The following is an 18,194-nucleotide window of genomic DNA, read 5'->3' as shown; positions in this document are numbered from 1 at the left end:
CAGCATTTCTGCTATAAATATATTTTTTTCAGGGGTTTTACATGTGAAATGTTAGCACCATAACAAGTTAGCACAAAGCAACTAATGCTAGTGTCCACGTGGCCGTATATTTTGAGAGACCCACTAAAAGAAGGAAGTAATATCTCCTGGGGAATCTGTTAATATTGTAAATACAATAACAAGTTGGGGAACCATTTCTAACACATTTGCCAGGAGGCCCAGAAATTAAACTTGCCATCTGGTTTTCAGCCAAGAATATCAAATAAGATCTTTAAATTGAGCTTTAGTTGTATGACATAGGTTAATTATCTTTATGACTCAAAATAATCTGCTGCTTGGGAGTAGGTTCTCATAAAAATATTAAGTACTTAGGCTATTTTATGTGTCCTACTGATTTAAAAATTCACCACCATCACCTCCAAGAATAACAAATATTTATTTAGTTCTTACTATACCCCAAGACCTGTTCTAAACTCTTTGCACGTTTGATCTCCATTTACAACAGAAAAGTAAATAAGGAATACCTGTATTCTTTAGTAAGTTACTCTTTTGGGCAAGAATAGAGTAGAATGCAGTAGAGTGAAGTAGAGTAGAGTAGAACAGAAGTAGAGTACAAAAATAAAATAGAATAGAACAGAACAGAATAGAAAAAGAAGTTTTTTGGTTGTTTTTTTTTACTGTTTTTTTATTTTTTATTTTTATTTTATTTTATTTTTTTTAATTGATTTTGTAAAAATATTACATTAAAAAAAATATATGAGGACCCCTTCAACCCCACCACCCCACCCTACCACTCCCCCCCCAGCAACACTCATTCTCATCATCATGACACATCCATTGCATTTGGTAAGTACGTCTCTGGGCACCTCTGCACCTCATGGTCAATGGTCCACATCATGGGCCATACTCTCCCCCATTCCATCCAGTGGGCCCTGTGAGGATTTACAATGTCCGGTGATTGCCCCTGAAGCACCATCCAGGGCAGCTCCAAGTCCCTAAGACGCCTCCACATCTCGTCTCTTCCTGCCATTCCCCATACCCATTAGCCACCATGTCCACTTTTCCCACTCCAATGCCACCTTTTCTCTGTGGACATTGGATTGGTTGTGTCCATTGCACTTCTATGTCAAGAGGAGGCTCAGATTCCTCATGGATACTGGATGCAATCCTCTCGCTTTCAGTTGTAGGCACTCTAGGCTCCATGGTGTGGTGGTTGTCCTTCTTCAACTCCATCTTAGCTGAGTGAGGTGAGTCCAATAAATCAGATTGTAGGTGCTGGAGTCTGTTGAGGCTCAGGGCCTGGCTATCACATTGTCAGTCCAGAGATTCAGATCCCCTAAATATATCTTAAACACCAACACCAACTACAACTCCAGCACAGTAGCATGAAAGTCTTATGAAGAGAGATCCCATCTGAGTCCAGATTCATCACACATAAACACCAGCTCCAAAGAAGGGCCATCTGACATGGCAGTGAACCCCATCTGCCATGACCATAGAATCCGTGGGCCTCTTTAGCCCTCAAAGGAACCAATACCTGGGGGTTGTATCTACTTTATCTGTCTCTTAGACTCTGCTCAGTTGTGCATGAGGGCAATCCTTCTGACAAACTCCAGACTCTTTTTTAGAGACTCGTAGCCATATAAGAAAAAGTAGTTTTAATTTACCAGTCTACCCAAAACATCAACAGAGTGTTATCTGGGTATGATTCATAGAGCTATGTGTAGAAAGAGTTGTAGGTACGTCTTACCCATTACTCTCTGAAGTCATTTCCCCAAAAGTCTCCTAACGGAGGTATACTATCTCATGTATGTCACATAGACATTTTTTTCTCAAATAATTTCAGCAGCTGAGACATAGAATAATTGTGATTGCATGAGATAATGCAAAGCTTTGAAAGAAAATGGTTTTTAAACATTTTAAGTGAAAACTCATGTGCCACCAAACCATGTGGCATCTATTAGCACACTGAAAATGACCCTATATGTACACCTAATAGGCTGTATGGGCATGTCTATGCATATGTAAGAATGCATACAAAAACTAGAATACTTTTATTTGTCAAAATCTCCAAAAGGCATAAGCCAAGCCTCAGAATTTTCACCTCAGCTTGAGTGATTTAGTTTATTGAAATCATCGTAAGGAGATGTCTCTGTTAAGAAGACATCTAAAAATGTTTTTCATCTTTTTGCCACATATTTTCTAAACTTTTATATTAACGTGATAAAAATAGCTATGGTGGGTGTTAAAGAATTATTTCAATATGTTTCTTTTGAGCTGAAACATGGTAGGAAAACACTAAGTAAAATCTTAAGGGGTCTTTCAACAACTCATTGCAGCCTGTTTTTTCTTATTTTTCATATTGTAGTTCCTACTTCTCTTGTTGCCTTCCATAATTGGGCATGGGAGTGGAACACTGCATTGTTTTCTTAACAACTGCCCTGGGGAAACCTTGGCTGTACATTGGAAAATGAATGATTCCATGGATCAGTTCTTGTTATCTTAGGAAGCAAATAGTGGACCAAGTTTTAAAAAATTTTTTTCTCAATTTTTAAAAAAACTAAACTTACCATTTAATTTTATGACTGAGATGTGGCCATACCTTCCTTTTTTTTTTTTTTTAAATTCTTTTTAGGATGTATCAGGGATTGAACTTGGGACCTCGTACGTATGAAGCAGGCACTCAGTCCCTGAGTTGCACCAGCTCCCCGACACTGTTTAATTTTAAACTGTGTTGTTGAGGCCAGATTCTTAATAGTCTGGGTAGGTGTTAAGCTTAAAGACATCTATACGTATGTACTAATAATAAATAGACTTTGATATTATTCTGTTCAGGAGGAAAAGGGGGGCTTCCTCATGTCAGTGTAGACAGCACTCATGTGAGAACAGCTCAACATGCCAGCCGCTGTTTGAAAGGGAAGAAATGGAAAGAAAGTAAAATACCAGAGTGGACACCACTAACCCCCATCGACATTATATTTATTCACATTTAACTGCCTAATGGGTAAAAAAATCTGACCTGTTTCCCAAATATCATATGATTATTTTATAAGGCCACTAAAGATTTTTAAATAATGTGATTTTAAATTTCTACAAAGCTTCCAGTTTCAAAGCACCTGCAAATGTATTTGTGTTTCCTCATTTCTGAATCTCAAAGAATGACTCAAACAGTACCTAAATAATTTGATGCCACGGTCTTTTTTGGCTTCTACTCATATTCTATAACCTTACCCGGGAGCCGTAAATTAATCAGAAGTAGCATATATGTATGCTTGTAAGATGCCCTAAATTCAAGCAAAATAAAGATAGAAGATGCTTATCAATTATGGAATCCTATTTGATCAAGAAGCTGCCTCCAAGAGAACCACTTATCCATATATGTTGCCAGTTTATCCAGGCATTGACTCATACTGATTAAAGGAGTCTTACATTGGAATCATCTGACTGTGATTAGACCGAAACTGTGTGGATGGCAAGTCTGGGAATTAGTATTGTAATGCACAGCAACCTGAAGTCCTAGAGCATAAGCAAAATGTAAGTCACTTTGGCATTTGGAAAATGTGTCTTGGAACATCTTTGGGTCTTCACGTTTTGTGAATCTCACTGAAAAGAACAACAACAACTCAAAGCAAAACCAAACCAAACCCCCACAAATTTGCATGTTTAAACACTGGTTTTCAGGACAGGCTGAGGAGTAAATATGTACCATGGCACTGTTCGGTTTCACAGGTTGGTTAATATTAAACAAACACATTGCAAACCATGCCTTATTACGAGGTTGTTTTCTGAGATTCCATGGGTCAGGGTCATAGCCTGCCATTTTCCAGCCTTAGGACAGTGCCAATCAATAGTTTAACAAATGAAATAACAGAATAATAAACAGTAACAATACTTTTCAAAATGTGTTGAAACTAATATAATTTCATGACTGGTCTTGCTAATGTCATATCAGCCTTATAAATCAACAGCAATAAAAATATCTTATAAGTTTATAATATTTCAATATCCATTATCTCATTTAAGCCTCACAGCAACCTTGCATATGATAGATATCAGACCCAGTTTTAAAGTTTTAATATTTGGGATTGGGATTTTTATATCAACATATCAGTATTTTATATGCAACATATCTCTATTGGACAAACACTTTGATATTAATATTTCTTTGGCCATTATATACTACCACATACATTTTTAGGTTTTTCAGTCCAAATCGTGGTAGAGGAGCTTCGCAGGATGAAAGAAATCACTATTTGGCCAGTTTTAACTACAGTTGTGCTTATATTGTACTTTAGAGTTAGAAATTTTTATTTTTTAATTTATTAAAACAGTTCCTGCACATAGCAGGTCCTTAATAAATACATGAATTTCATTTGAGCCTCCCAGTTGTCATGTTATCACCCCATTTTATAAATGGAAACGAAGGCCCAGAGAGTTTACCGACTTGATGACTGCCTAACCAGTAAGGGATAGAGGCAGAACCTGAAGCCAAATCTTCTAACTCCAAAAGCAAGGCAGAGCGTTATAGGGGAGGAAGAACCTGTTCAGCCACTCAGGCCTTCGGGTGTGAGAAGCTTTCTCATGTAGATTAAAAGGGTGAATAGGGACCATTTCAAAGACAAAAACTGTGACTGCTCCTCTGGCTTCCTCAGAAAAAGTGACTGTTAGAAGTGTTAAGCAAGTTTCAAAGAAAATGTCACCAGCCTTTTAAACACCAAAGAAAGGGTACAGGCAAAACGACTTCAGTCAATCTGATTGTCTTATGCGCATGTAAAAATCAGATCACCCATCATCTAAAAGCATGTGTCAGCCTTCCAATCGTTACCTGTGGCAGTACTGTAGACCCTGTCAAGAAGAATTAAAGACTCAAGATGCAAATTCAGAGATTAATATTACTTATAAATTACTTACATGATTTACTTCAGCATCAATCTTAGGTGGATTTTAAAATAACTTCCTTAAGAAAAGCTTAATATGTTCAACTTGAGGTTTTCACTTAAAAGATAATCATCAGCTATCTAGAAAAGCAATAAAGGGTCAAGATTTCTCTAGGTCAGTAGTTAATTCCTGTAAAACTTGTGATGAACTCTTGCATTTTACATTTCTTGAAGCAAAATATCTCAGGCACTTAAAAATTTCCCCTTCTTAATGAAATTATAAAAAAGCAACCCTGATGGTCCAAACCCAAAGCAGAGACCCGAGCCCATCAGACACTCTGAGTATGGAAGACGGAATCTTTCTCTCCAAGGTTGCAAAATGCAGGGAAGAATTGCCTTGTGATACCCAGATGGTTTTTACGGTTGGCAGTTATCACGATTTCTCACCAACCACATTCTCTTCAAATATCTGAAAATTTTAGCTCTATATGGCACTACTTAGGTGGACTTTTTAATGAAGAAAAAACATAGCATCCAAAGCCCCCTGTGATCCCACGATGATCTTCCAGGAACGTCAGCTAGGCAGGGGCTGCTTGCCTTCGCTCATTCTGTCCTCTCAGCCTGCGGTCCCACTTCTCTTGGCCAACTCCTAGTCAGTCTTTCAGTTTGAGCGCAGCTGTCACTTGTTCCAGAAAGTCTTCCTTGTTCCTTTCAAGCCAAGCTGGGCATTATACATCCCCTGCCCCTCAGATGCCTTGGGCAGTTGACCCACCAGATGATGCCATCGTTACTTAGTAGACATTGGATTCCTTTGGGAGACCAGGGCTCTTTCAGAGCAAAGACTGGGTCTTATTTTTTGTTGTCGTTGCTCTTGCCTTAATCCTTAGCATACAGTCTGACACATGTAGGTTTCCAATAATATTGGTTATTGAATGAATAAATGAATATGACTCCTTATTGTCCTATCAAAGAAATTTTCTCACAGCAGTATAGAAAAAATAATGATCTCTATTTCTCAAAAATATTTTGAATTCTATTAGAGTCCTTCTTGCTAACAAGAAAAAAGATTCATTCTTGCAGAACAAACTGGAGATGTATAATTTTACCTAAACTCTAAATAGATCTTAAGGACCTATTCAGAATGAAAGATTTTTGAAGGGAATTGATTGTTTGCTGGTGAAGCACTCAAAATATTTTGACTGAATATAGAGATTTAGCTAGTGGCTAATAGCTGGAATTAATGAACAATTGTTGCAAACCTGAAGACAGGAACTCTTTGCTTTTATTGTCTTTGTCTTTCAATAATGCTTATTGTTTCTGATGATAAAATTAATCTGTACTTTTTAAAGGTTAGTTGGCAAGTTTAGGTGAGAAAACGTAAAATAATTTGTATTTCTACAATCTAGAAATAACTACTATTAATATTTTGAAGTGAGCCATTTCAGGCATTTTTCCTTTGCATGTGTTTTTATATATTACCTCCGTAATTTTTAAAACAACATAGGAGTAATATTGCTATTAGATTTTGTGTCTTCCTTTTGAAAAATTATAATTGTAATTTTGTATATCTTCATTCTTCTTCAAACACATGATTTGTAAGTACTGTTTAATAATCCTGGAAGGCAGCTTTCTGTAAAGGAACCAATGGCTCTTGCATATAGCATGCACTTTCACTTTTACTGTCTCACAATTGGTTCTGAGCACAGGGGACTACTGCATTTTACTATATGGCAGTATCCATCAATTAGAACAATTATTAAAATGTTTCTTGTTGCAACCTCATAAATAAGTTCTAAATAAGGGTTTTGGATGCTTACATTGAAACAGTGCCTGTCACAAAGGCTTTCATTCATTCATTTATGCGGTATCAGACAGAACTTAATATTAATCAAGGCAAATAAACAAAAAGGATTGTTTGTAATTCATCCAAATTGGCTCTCAAGTCTTACTTGAATCCATCCCCAAACATCCTTAAAATACCAATCTGCCCGAATGTCTGGCCTCTAGGCTGACTTGCTGAATGAGGGCAAAACATTTACTTTCTCTGAGTCAGTGTTCCTATATTTAAAGAAAGAGAAGTGCTACCAATTTTATACCCAGCCCTTTAGGAACTGGAATTCCTAACTGAACGATATATAATGTACAAGAAGCTCAGTTCATATTGCCGTGCTGGGCACCATTAAGCCTTGTAGCAAAGAGCCTGCACATGTCAACATGCACCTGTGTGACGGACTCAGAGTGCTCCAGGGTCCTGCCCTGGAGGAGCTTAGAGCCCAGCAGTGGGCATGAGTTCCACACAGCAGCACCTCCTCTGTCTTTTACTAAGGAGACCTGAGCCAGAAAAGCCTTCCCTGAGTTCACTGAAAAGTCAACCAGGAGATGTCAGTGTCACTGTCTAATATTTACCTCCCTCTGCTCAGATGCCTTTGAAGAACACAGTAGGATTGGCATGCATTTCTTACATCCTGAACATATCTTTGGTTATTAGTGATAGTGATTCTTCTACCATCTGGGCTCATTTTATTACCATGGAGCGTGACCCTTCCCTTCAAAAGCCCTGCTGGAGTGCTCATCTGTCTCCTTTGCCCTCTATTCATCCCGGCTAGCCACGTAGCCTCTTGTGTCACAGCGAGAGAAACTGTTGGGAGTCCAGATTCAAGCACGATACACGGAGTTGACAAAGTCCAAACATTAATAAAATTACAAAATCAAAATACACAGAAATTGTTCTGGTAAGGAATTTGCATTTAAAGTAAAGGGAAGGGTTGGAGAATGAAAGAGAGCAATGGGAATTAATGTGCTCTGGCCCACGAAGACTGTAATTTTTTAAACCATCAGTTGCTATTAATTGGAAAGGAAATCGACTCAATCCGGTACTTTATTAAGGCTTCATTCTGTATGAAGAACTTAAGTTAACAAGGTGATTTAATTGTTTAGGAAGCGTTGCTCTACTTCTTACTATAATTATACATCTCTTAGCGGTGCTGTTTTCACAAATATGCGTTTTAAAGGGTAGGGATTATTATTTAAAGCAAGCTTTTAAAAGCTCTAATTTAACATTTAGAATTCCCAGTACATTATTTAAGTTGTAATCACACATAAGCTAGACCTTGTTATCCTTCTTGATCATAATAAATCTGCTTAGGCAAGAGCCTCGAATGTGCTTAGAATACTCTTTTCTCTGCATCATTTCAATGTGGGGTCAAGGAATGAAATAGACGAGGAGAGTGTGAGTTGTTAAAAAGGGGAAGAGCCGAGGACAAAATATCAACAGCCTGGACTGTCTTCTAACTCGTTTTTTTCATCAGCTGAGGCGAAAAAGGTCTGTGGCAAAGTCAATAAGTTTGTCAACCTGCACCAAACTTGTTTGCTAATCTTGCAACATAGCAGTTGACTATTCAAACATTTCCAAAATGCTCCATTGTATAACTGGAAATGTGCTTAAGGCTGGATTTGAAAAGAGGGGTATACCATCCACAGTTTCCTCCGAACTCCTCGTCGTTGCATTTTAATTGGCCTGGGAGGGTTTTCATATGGAAAGGCCGGGTCTCTCCAGGGGTCTGGGTAGGAAGGTCCTGGCCCAATACCTTCAATCTTTGAAGGTAACCTCAATGAGGCTATTCAGAGAGTCATTTGGATTGTATGTGTGTTAAGTTGTTATTTCATTAAACACAAACTTTGAAAATGTACTACAATTTAGTCACCCTGTTCTGGATTTTTAAAAAATCCGTAAGTATAGTTGGAGCCTCAAAAAAAATAGAAGTGACCCAAGCATCCATTGACATCTGAAATGGCCTTACTGAAGGGCAGTTAGAACATTATTAATCTTTAGTATTAAATTAATATATTAATCTGTGCTTACAATCAAGTTGATATGTAGTTCTGGCTGATACTTAGTTTTATCATCTTTTATTCCTTATATTATTCTGTAAATTGAGGTTAATAACTGTATAACCAGGAAGAGAGAGACCTATAGCACAAACTTTCATTACCCCACAAGTACGGCAAGGAATATGATAGCAAAAGTCTATCACTGCTTGTCGCACCTGCATGTTAACATGGAATTCTGCTAATTGAATAATTTAGAATTTAGAAGAGTCCTGTCACATTTCTCGATGAAATTTTTTCTTTCTTTCTTTTTTTTCATAATCTATATAGAAAGAAAGATAAACTGAAGAACTCTGGAGTTCTGTAACATCCAAAGATCACAATCTCTCTTCAACACTGTAAACTTCAAAACCAAAAGCCAGCAGATAAATCCTATGTGTAAAAGAAGTAATCGAAATATTTTTACTAACTCTAGAGGTTAGTGTCTTCTATTTTTAGGAATCACTAGGTAATTCAAAAGACATCCACCTACAAAACTATTAAAAACAGCTGGATTACTGTAAGTGCTGCCCACACATGGAAGCTCTAATGATTTTAGGATGAGAACAGACACACAATCTTGGGACTTGATCTAGGTTTTGAGTTTACAAATCTAAGGGCTAAAAATAAGTCTTTTAGGAGAATGAGGCATCATCTAAATGGTGTAGCATAGAAAAGTTAAAAAGGAGCAGTGACAAGAAAAAAGATAGATGACCTAAAGGGAAATTGAAGTGGAAGTATAGAAAAACAAATGAATGCAGAAATGAAGCAATACAAAATTAATAAAAATTAGGTAATTTGGTTTCCTAGTCAATGCTGTTTCTACCCATCTTCTCCCAATTTGGCTATAACAAGATTCCATTTCCGAGTATTAGTTATTTTGTCCCATGACTAAAATTAGAAATTCAGGTACAATCATGATGAGAACAAGAGGTTATCTTTCCCAGTGACATTGCAAAATGCCATGATCTGGCTGAGGGATACATCTGATTTTTTTAATGTTGACTAATTTTGATTAGATCCAGCTGGAACCTTCTCTTGGCGGGAATCATTGGAATTAGAAAATTTAAACAGGATGACCAGTGATTTTTTTTTTTTTTTAATCCGGGTAAGAAATATTCTAACCCAATGCATAGGTAGACTATGGATCACTGAGTCCCTAAATTTACTTTCAGCCAACAATATTGTGCTTTCAGTAGATAAAATTATATTGAGTTTAGATGTGCATTCTAAGACCTTATAGGCCTTATCTGCAGATAATAGTCATGGACTGATGGAAAAAGTGCTGAGATGGATGAGTTAACCCTGTATATTGTCTTTCTTTTTTTGTACAAAAATGAAGATTTTATTGCTATTTTCTTGTCCTTGTTAAATTATCACATAAAATTCATAGCATGTATCATGAGCTAGTGAAAGTGATAAAAAGAAATAGTGATACAAGAAAAAGAACCAAACTACCATTGACCCCAATTTAAATCCTATCCATCTTTCTTCCCTTCTGCCGTCATTCTTAGGCAGGCACATGTCCCCAAACTATCGGTCATCCTCTTCACTGTCCTCTTTACTCTCACAGCCATCCCATCGTCCCTCCTGCTTCCTTACCTTCCTGACCTCATTATTTCCTTCTGAAGCTTTCAAGAGCTCCTCCTTGATAATATTCTGAGTTTCCTAGACTTAATGTATTTTATTTTTAAAGCTTTATTGTATGTATTTACCACCCCCCTCTCCCCACACCCCCTCGTTTGCACTCACTGTGTGCTCTCTGTGTCCATTTGTTGTGTGCTCTGGTGTCTGCTCGTCTTCTCTTTAGGAAGCACTGGGAACTGAACCTGGGACCTCCCATGTGGAAGAGAGGTGCTCAATCACTTGAGCCACCTCAGCCCCCTGGTTTGTTGTGTCTGTCATTGTCTTTCCTCTTTGTGTCTCTTTTGTTGTGTCATCTTGTTGCATCAGCTTGCCACGCTTGCCCGCCATGCCAGCTCGCCTTCTCCAGGAGGCACCGGGAACCCATGTCCTTCCATGTGGTAGGCAGAAGCCCAGTTGCTTGAGTCACATCCGCATCCCCTAGACTTAATAGCTTTTACAGTCTGGGCTATTCCAATCTTTTCTTCTATTTTGTCCCAGAAAGTCTCCACTATAGTCATAGACTGTTGCCAGAATATGCTTTTAGCATTTCTGCATGTTTTTTCATCCTGGACACTTTTCCCTTTCCTCTCTCCCTGTTGGACTCTCCCCTAGACCTTAAGGCCTCTTCATCTTCCACTAGCTCGCTGAAGCCTTCTCGGATGTCCTCAGCCCCAGGGATTCATCATCTCCTGGAGAACTAAGGCCACTGCAGTCCTGCTGACGTTAGTCATTTGGTCTAGAAGCCAGGTATGCCTTTATGTGGACATATCTTAGTGCCCGCCCCCCGCCCACCTCATGTACCTGTTTGTGGCACTTAGATGAAAGACAAAAGTGTTTGTCACCTCATCGCCATTGCTTCATATTCATTTTCCACATATTTTTCAGTTTACTCATTTTTTTAACTCTATACATATTCTGCTCCTTTACCTCTTTCTTTCATGGTATTTGAAGCAAATCAGAGGCCAACTGAATATGTTGCATATGCCGTGCCGTAGGAATCAAAGGAGAACAGACATATTAGCAAATGCATATGAGATTACATAATTGTTATGATTTTAAGAAAAATTCAGAAGTCCTGACTATATAGTGTTTAACTCTCTATTTTCCTTATGAAAGATACTGTTAATTTAGTCAAGACCAGACCACACATTTCTTCGTTGATTTTGTCCATGTCTAAACATGGCAAATGATATAGAGAAAAAAGAGTCAAAAAACTAGTTCCTAAACTTCTAATTCAGCTAAATTTTGTAAAACTAGTTTTTATATGTGTGTATTGGATTTTTGAGTCAGTGTTAGAAAAGTTTTGTGATAAGAATTTTGCCATGTAGAGTAGGCTCAAAAGAAATACAGAAGAGCAGATATGGCTCAGGCGTTGGGCACATACTTCCCACATGGGCGGTCCCGGTTTGAGTTCCTGGAGTCTCCTAGAAACAAAAACAACAAACAAACAAACAAATGAAAAACCAATTCAGGGGAGTTGATGTGGCTCAGTGGTTGAGTGCCAGCTTCGCATACGTGAAGTCCTGGGTTCAATCCCCAGCCTTGGTAACTCAAAAAAAAAGACCTTACATGTGCCTTTTGTTTTAATCTCCAACATGCTTCTTTACTAGAATTATTCAGTACACTTGAAAAGATCAGAATTATAAGAAAGCCAAAAGTTAAAATGTTAAGGGAAGTAGTAAAACTTTATGTATTTATTATTTCCACCCTATTTTATGTGATGATATCATAGTACAAAATTCCCATATTGGAATACATTCATGCTTTTTCAGTTGATCCACTATTAAATGAAATTTTTCTAGAACAGAAATACTTAATTTTTTAACAATTCCAAGTTTTTAGCTTGCTTAACCTTTACAAAAACCTTGCAAAGAACAAAATCTTATGTTGAAAGGTCTCAATTAAATAGTGGAAACCTAATTTGTAAAGGAATGTTCTTTAGGTCTCCCTGGAATTAAAATATTTGTTATCATAATTTTTATAGACATAATTATTCTCATCTGATAAAAGACAAACTATAGGATAACTCTGACACATAGAGACAAGTTATCTAAGAGACAAGTAAAAGTTAATATACCATAAATTTATTAGACTACATAAGCACATTTGAAAGGGAAAAGAAAAATGAGTAACTAAGACATTTTGTTTAATGTTCCTCTTGCATCAATTTAAGAATTTCTTACTCAAAGCACTTTTAGTTATTTTTTAATAGAAGTACGGAATTGACACAACTGTTGTAATCTAGCATTGTTTCTGATTGGTTATTAGATTGTTTATTCATGTCATAAATATTTAAAAGGCAAAGAACTCTTAAATTTGATTTTTAACCTGTTTTTCTTCCCTTTCAGAATGGTAAATCTTGTTGCTGTATTACTTATACAGAATAATTAAATTTTTTACCATCACTTTTAACTCTTCCTCTGCTATGTGGTGAGCTAAGTAAAGTGTTTTAAAAGGGGGGAAAATGTCCATTTGTAAATTATTTTAAAATTCCAAACAGGCTTTTGTTTGAGGATGTACTTCCTTTGGAGTGGTAACTGTAGCTGATAATGGCCTAAGATTTCCAAGTCTTATGGCATTTTTAGTAATTTGATGTCTTTGGAAGTCTCTGACGGTCTGTAAAATTTCTTCTGAACTGGTCAAGAGTTCAAAAGAAAATAACACTTGAGTTACATAATCATTTCTGTACATTCTGGTATCATTTCAGTAAGCAATCTGATTCCATCATTATTAACTTTGATTTCAATTCATAAACCTTTTGAGAGTTGCACATTTCTAGATTTATCAGTCAACCAACCTATAGAATCTTGATAAAGAAACACTAGACAGCAATCAAGGTAAAACTTTCAGTAAGTGTGTTTTTTGCTGTATAAAAGCCAAAATTCTAAAGGCAAATAGAAATTGGTGAACTTGATGTTTAATCCAAATATACAACAGTAAACTGATTTAGCTTCCCTTTTTTTTTTTTTTAGAGCTGACGCAAGTTGGACAGAGGGAGGTGTTGGGGTGAAGTGGTGGTGATGATTGGCTTGTCTCGTTCACTCCCCTGATATTTAAATCATTGTCTCGATCCCAAAAGGTACATTTAAGTCACCTCTGCTCCAGGGGCCTGCCATTCCGAACTGCTCAGAAAGCCTGCACAGGACTGAATAGATAATTAAGGTAAAATTGTTTTCACGTGAATATTTGGAGGATTAAAATAATGCTTACTTTCTTACTTTTATTGCATTGGTAGTTTATTCATTACAAATTAAAATGTTTGAGCACGCTATGTGGGTAAATTTTTTCTCATTTTAAAAAAGACCAGTTAAGTCTAACACTAGACATTGAAATTATTTACCCAAATCCTGATTTCAGTTTTCCTTTGCAAGTAATTTTAGGTTTGAACATAAAATGAGGACAGTGGATAAGAGGAAAGGGACACATTGTGAAAATGGCAAAGAGCAAGTGTTTAGTTATTTATATCTTCTGGTTAATCACTGAATATAATGAAAAGTTGGCATAATACGTCTTAGGAGAAAATAGGAATTTTAGAAGTACATTCTGAATGTACTTTATATTGAAAAAATACCCACAAAATTTTAGACTAACCAAAGAAGGAACAAGTGAGTGCATCAGATCTGAATGGCTAAGGATTTGGACGGCGACATTGTCAAACAAAAAAGACAAAAAGTTGTGTCTTATCTTGTCCTCTTAATTTGATCATTTTAGTATGAGGGATTATTTTTAGGGCAAATTTCCTAGAAAAAACTGAGAAATTGAGTAGAGCATAACCTTGGCTTTAAATGTTGAAGAACTGGAATCAATTATCTAAAAGAAGAGTTGATGTCCTCAAAATTATTAGTCAGACGGGGGAGAATTCCCAGGAGATTTAAGCATCCCCACGTGTTGGGCATCTTACAGAACATCTGGTGATGGTTTTAATTAAATGTGAAAGTTATAGCAAAGCTATGAGTGTTTTATAACTCAGTTAAAATATTTTAACTGATGATACATATTATATTCATGGTCAGTCATCTGAAAGAGGTTTTGCTCTAAGCAAATTAAAGAAATTTAAGAGTGTTTTGGGGGGAAAGATTGTCGTTTATGCTACAAGTCAAGATCATTCAGTTTTTAGATTTATATTTAGATAATACTTTGGGATTTTCTTGAAATTATTTATATTTATATTACTAAGAAGCATATAAGCAACAATTTAGTTCTGAGAAATGTAGTTTTGCTGGCTAAACTCTTGAGTTTTCTTTAGCCATGTTATACAGTATGCTTTAAGGGTTACTAAAACTATGGTTTTAATATATGAGTTACTTTAAATAAATGAAAACAATTTCTTTTGAGAAGAAGAAAAAGTGTATCTCTGGGGGGTGAGCCATCATCTAATATATAGAAGGTAGAATTTATTATATCCATAATTCACCTCAAGGCTATTACATATCATGCATTAAAATGCGTAACGTAAAAAGCTTCACTGTGCGAATGTCATATAAGTTACATATCCCCATATATTTCTGAGGAAACTAATTACTGTTTGGGAAAATATGAACTGAAATTTATGTGAGAGTTTATGTTTAAGAGGAGTAGAGAATCTGTCTTCTAAGAGTAGACATAGAATGTCTGTAAGCAAAATAGCATATTCAGATTTTATGATGTCCTTTATGCGGTCCTTTCTACCTCAACTGGCTGCTTTAATTCCTTTCCTGTTTTTTTTGCTTTAATTCTTGTTTAGCAAGCATTTAATATTTTTCGCAAAGAAAAAACCTTCAGCATAGGGTCCTTTATCCCAACTTTTTTCATACTTCCTAGATGTTATATCTAAGCTCTGAGTAGAAGAAAGGAAAGTGAATGCTAAATCTTAGCCCCAACAGTAAGAAAGTCAAGTTAAGCACACTTCCACTGTTATTGGTAGTTTCTTTCTAAGATGTATTCGGACTGAATGATAAAGAATGCTTTATGGAAGCCAATTTCTGGAGAAATCATGCCATAGGCCAACAAGCTATCTTGATACATTGATGTATTAAGAGAACAGCATTGTTGGCAAATTGTTTAAGATAATTTAACATGAAGGTAATATGAGGTTGATTTCATTGTCAAAGTTGTATTCATTTATCTAAGGTACATTTTGGATGTGGATTCAAATCAGTTCCTTGGATACTGGATAATTTGGCTTTTAGAAGTTGCATGATTATTTCCAGTTTGCTCAACCAAAGGATAAATGAAATGTGAGGCTGTCTGCTACCTAAACCTAAATTTCAGGGTGCTATCATCAGTCCTGGGGCACGAAAGACAAGACAAATAGTAATGGTGGGAAATCTGCTCTGGCATTGTTGGCTCCCTTTTCACTTGCACTTATCAGGTAAAATAAATGTTTGCCATAACTAGGGAGGGTCATAACTTCTGCCTCTTGATTCAAGGACAGTTTTTCTTTCCAGATAGGATGTCTTTCTTTGAAGTTAAACTGCATAAGTAAAACTTGAGAAATTTACTATTTTGAGTTGCTTCTATCCTGGCTTGCTTGGGTACCTATTCAAAGCACAAGACCAAAAAATATTTAATAACGAGAACTTAGATATAATAAGGACTCATCTACTTGGGACAATTAGCTGCCTATTTATAAATGTTATGAAACTGGAAGTCTTCTGATATGATGATATTCTAAAACAGGCATATCTCAGAAATAATGCAAGTCAGTTCCAGACCACCGCAATAAAGCAAATGTCACACAAAAGTCACAAGAATTTTGTTTTTAGTTTCCCAGTGCAAGCAAAAGTTGTTTACACTGTACTGTAGTGTATTAAGTGGGCAATAGCATTCTGTCTAAAAATACAATGTACATAATTAAAAATACTTTATTGCTAAAAAATGCTAGCCATCACCTGAGCCTTCGGTGAGTCATAACCTTTTTGCTGGTGGAGGGGCTTGCCTCTATGATGAAGGCTGCTGACTGGTCAGGGTGGTGGCTGCTGAAGGTCGGGGTGGCTGTGGCAATTTCTTAAGATAAGAAAACAGCGATGTTGTCTGTATTGATTGACCCTTCATTTCATGAGAGGTTTCTCCGTAACTTATGTTGTTTGATAGCATTTTATCCAAAGTAGAACGCCTTTTGAAATTGAAGCCAATCCTCTCAAACTCTGCTGCTGCTTTATCAACTAAGTTTATATAACACTGCAAATCCTTTGTGGGATTTCAACACTGTTCACAGCATCTTCACCGGGAGTAGATGCCATCTCAAGAAACCACTTCCTGGGAAGCGGACTTGGCCCAGTGGATAGGGCGTCCGTCTACCACATGGGAGGTCCGCGGTTCAAACCCCGGGCCTCCTTGACCCGTGTGGAGCTGGCCCATGCGCAGTGCTGATGCGCGCAAGGAGTGCCCTGCCACAGAGGGGTGTCCCCCGCATAGGGGAGCCCCACACGCAAGGAGTGTGTCCCGTAAAGAGAGCCGCCCAGCGCAAAAGAAAGTGTAGCCTGCCCAGGAATGGTGCCGCACATATGGAGAGTTGACGCAGCAAGATAACGCAACAAAAAGAAAGATTCCCGTGCCGCTGACAACAGAAGTAGACAAAAAAAGAAGAACACACAGTGAATGGACACAGAGAACAGACAACTGGGGGAGGGGCGGGGCAGGGGGGAAGGGGAGAGAAATAAATAAAATAAATCTTTAAAAAAAAAAAAGAAACCACTTCCTTTGCTCATCCATAAGAAGCAACTCCTTATCTGTTAATTTAGGTTTGTACAAAAGGAATTGCGGTTTCAGATCTTGAATTTTAAATCATTATAACTAGGCTCAAACACAACTTCATTAATCAAAATAGGAACCATTACAATCAACACATTCATGCCAATGAGAAATAAGTTTGTTTATTCCTGTATCATAAAAATCTGTGCTTCGGGATTCCATGAATGCTTGGAAAGCATTTTCTGCATCCTGCTAGTTTTGGAAGCGTTTTCCCTGCAAAAAATGGTTGAGATACTTGAAGAAGTGGTAGTCGGTTGGTGAAAGGTCAGGTGAATATGGCAAATGAGGCAAAACTTCGTAGCCCAATTTGTTCAGCTTTTGAAGCATTGGTTGTGCTATGTGAGGCCGGGCTTTGTCGTGGAGAAGAATTGGGCCCTTTCTGTTGACCAATGCCGGCGGCAGGCATGGCAGTTTTCAGTGTAGCTCATCCGTTTGCTGAGCATACTTCTCCGGTGTAGTGGTTTTGCCAGGATTCAGAAAGCTGTAGTGGATTAGACTGGCAGCAGACCACCAATGACCACGACCTTTTTTGGTGCAAGTTTGGCTTTGGGAAATGCTTTGGAGCTTCTCGATCCAACCACAGAACTGGTTACCACTGGTTGTCATATAAAATCCACTTTTCATTGCACGTCACAATCTGATCGAGAAATGGTTTGTTGTTGCATGGAATAAAAGAAGACAACGCTTCAAAATGACTGTTTTTTTAAAATTTTCCATCAGCTCATGGGGCACCCACTTATGGAGGTTTTTCACCTTTCCAATTTGCTTCAAATGCCGAATGACTGTAGAGTGGTAGACGTTGAGTTCCTTGGCAACTTCTCGTGCAGTTGAAGAGGATCAGCTTCGATGATTGCTCTCGACTGGTCGTTGTCAACTTCTGATGGCCGGCCACTACGTTCCTCATCTTCAAGACTCTCACCTCCTTTGCAAAACTTCTTGAACCACCATTGCACTGTACGTTCATTAGCAGTTCCTGGGCCAAATGCGTTGTTGATGTTGCTGCTTTACCACGCATATTGAGCTCAAATAAGAAAATCGCTTGTGTTTGCTTTTTGTCTAACATGATTTCCATAGTCTAAAATAAATTTAAAG

The 18,194-nt window shown here is 37.3% G+C and overlaps 1 protein-coding gene across 18 annotated transcripts in view; it reads left to right on the top strand.

Annotated features, from left to right (window-relative positions):
• The window catches only part of SLC38A4 (solute carrier family 38 member 4), a 69,118-nt gene that overhangs the window by 15,775 nt on the left and 35,149 nt on the right, over positions 1 to 18,194 (top strand). For 10 of the 18 annotated variants that reach the window (XM_071218801.1, XM_058307872.2, XM_058307874.2 and 7 more), the window contains exon 2: positions 13,450 to 13,532. The gene's annotated coding sequence lies outside the window, so the exon portion shown is untranslated. Of the gene's footprint in view, positions 1 to 11,010; positions 11,118 to 13,342; positions 13,533 to 18,194 lie in introns of all 18 variants that reach the window. The other 8 variants (XM_058307873.2, XM_058307866.2, XM_058307868.1 and 5 more) reach the window with 2 other exon arrangements.

This window comes from Dasypus novemcinctus, chromosome 12 (genome assembly GCF_030445035.2).
Source record: "Dasypus novemcinctus isolate mDasNov1 chromosome 12, mDasNov1.1.hap2, whole genome shotgun sequence".
Classification (NCBI taxonomy): Eukaryota; Metazoa; Chordata; class Mammalia; order Cingulata; family Dasypodidae; genus Dasypus; species Dasypus novemcinctus.
This window is presented reverse-complemented; position numbering and strand designations above follow the sequence as displayed.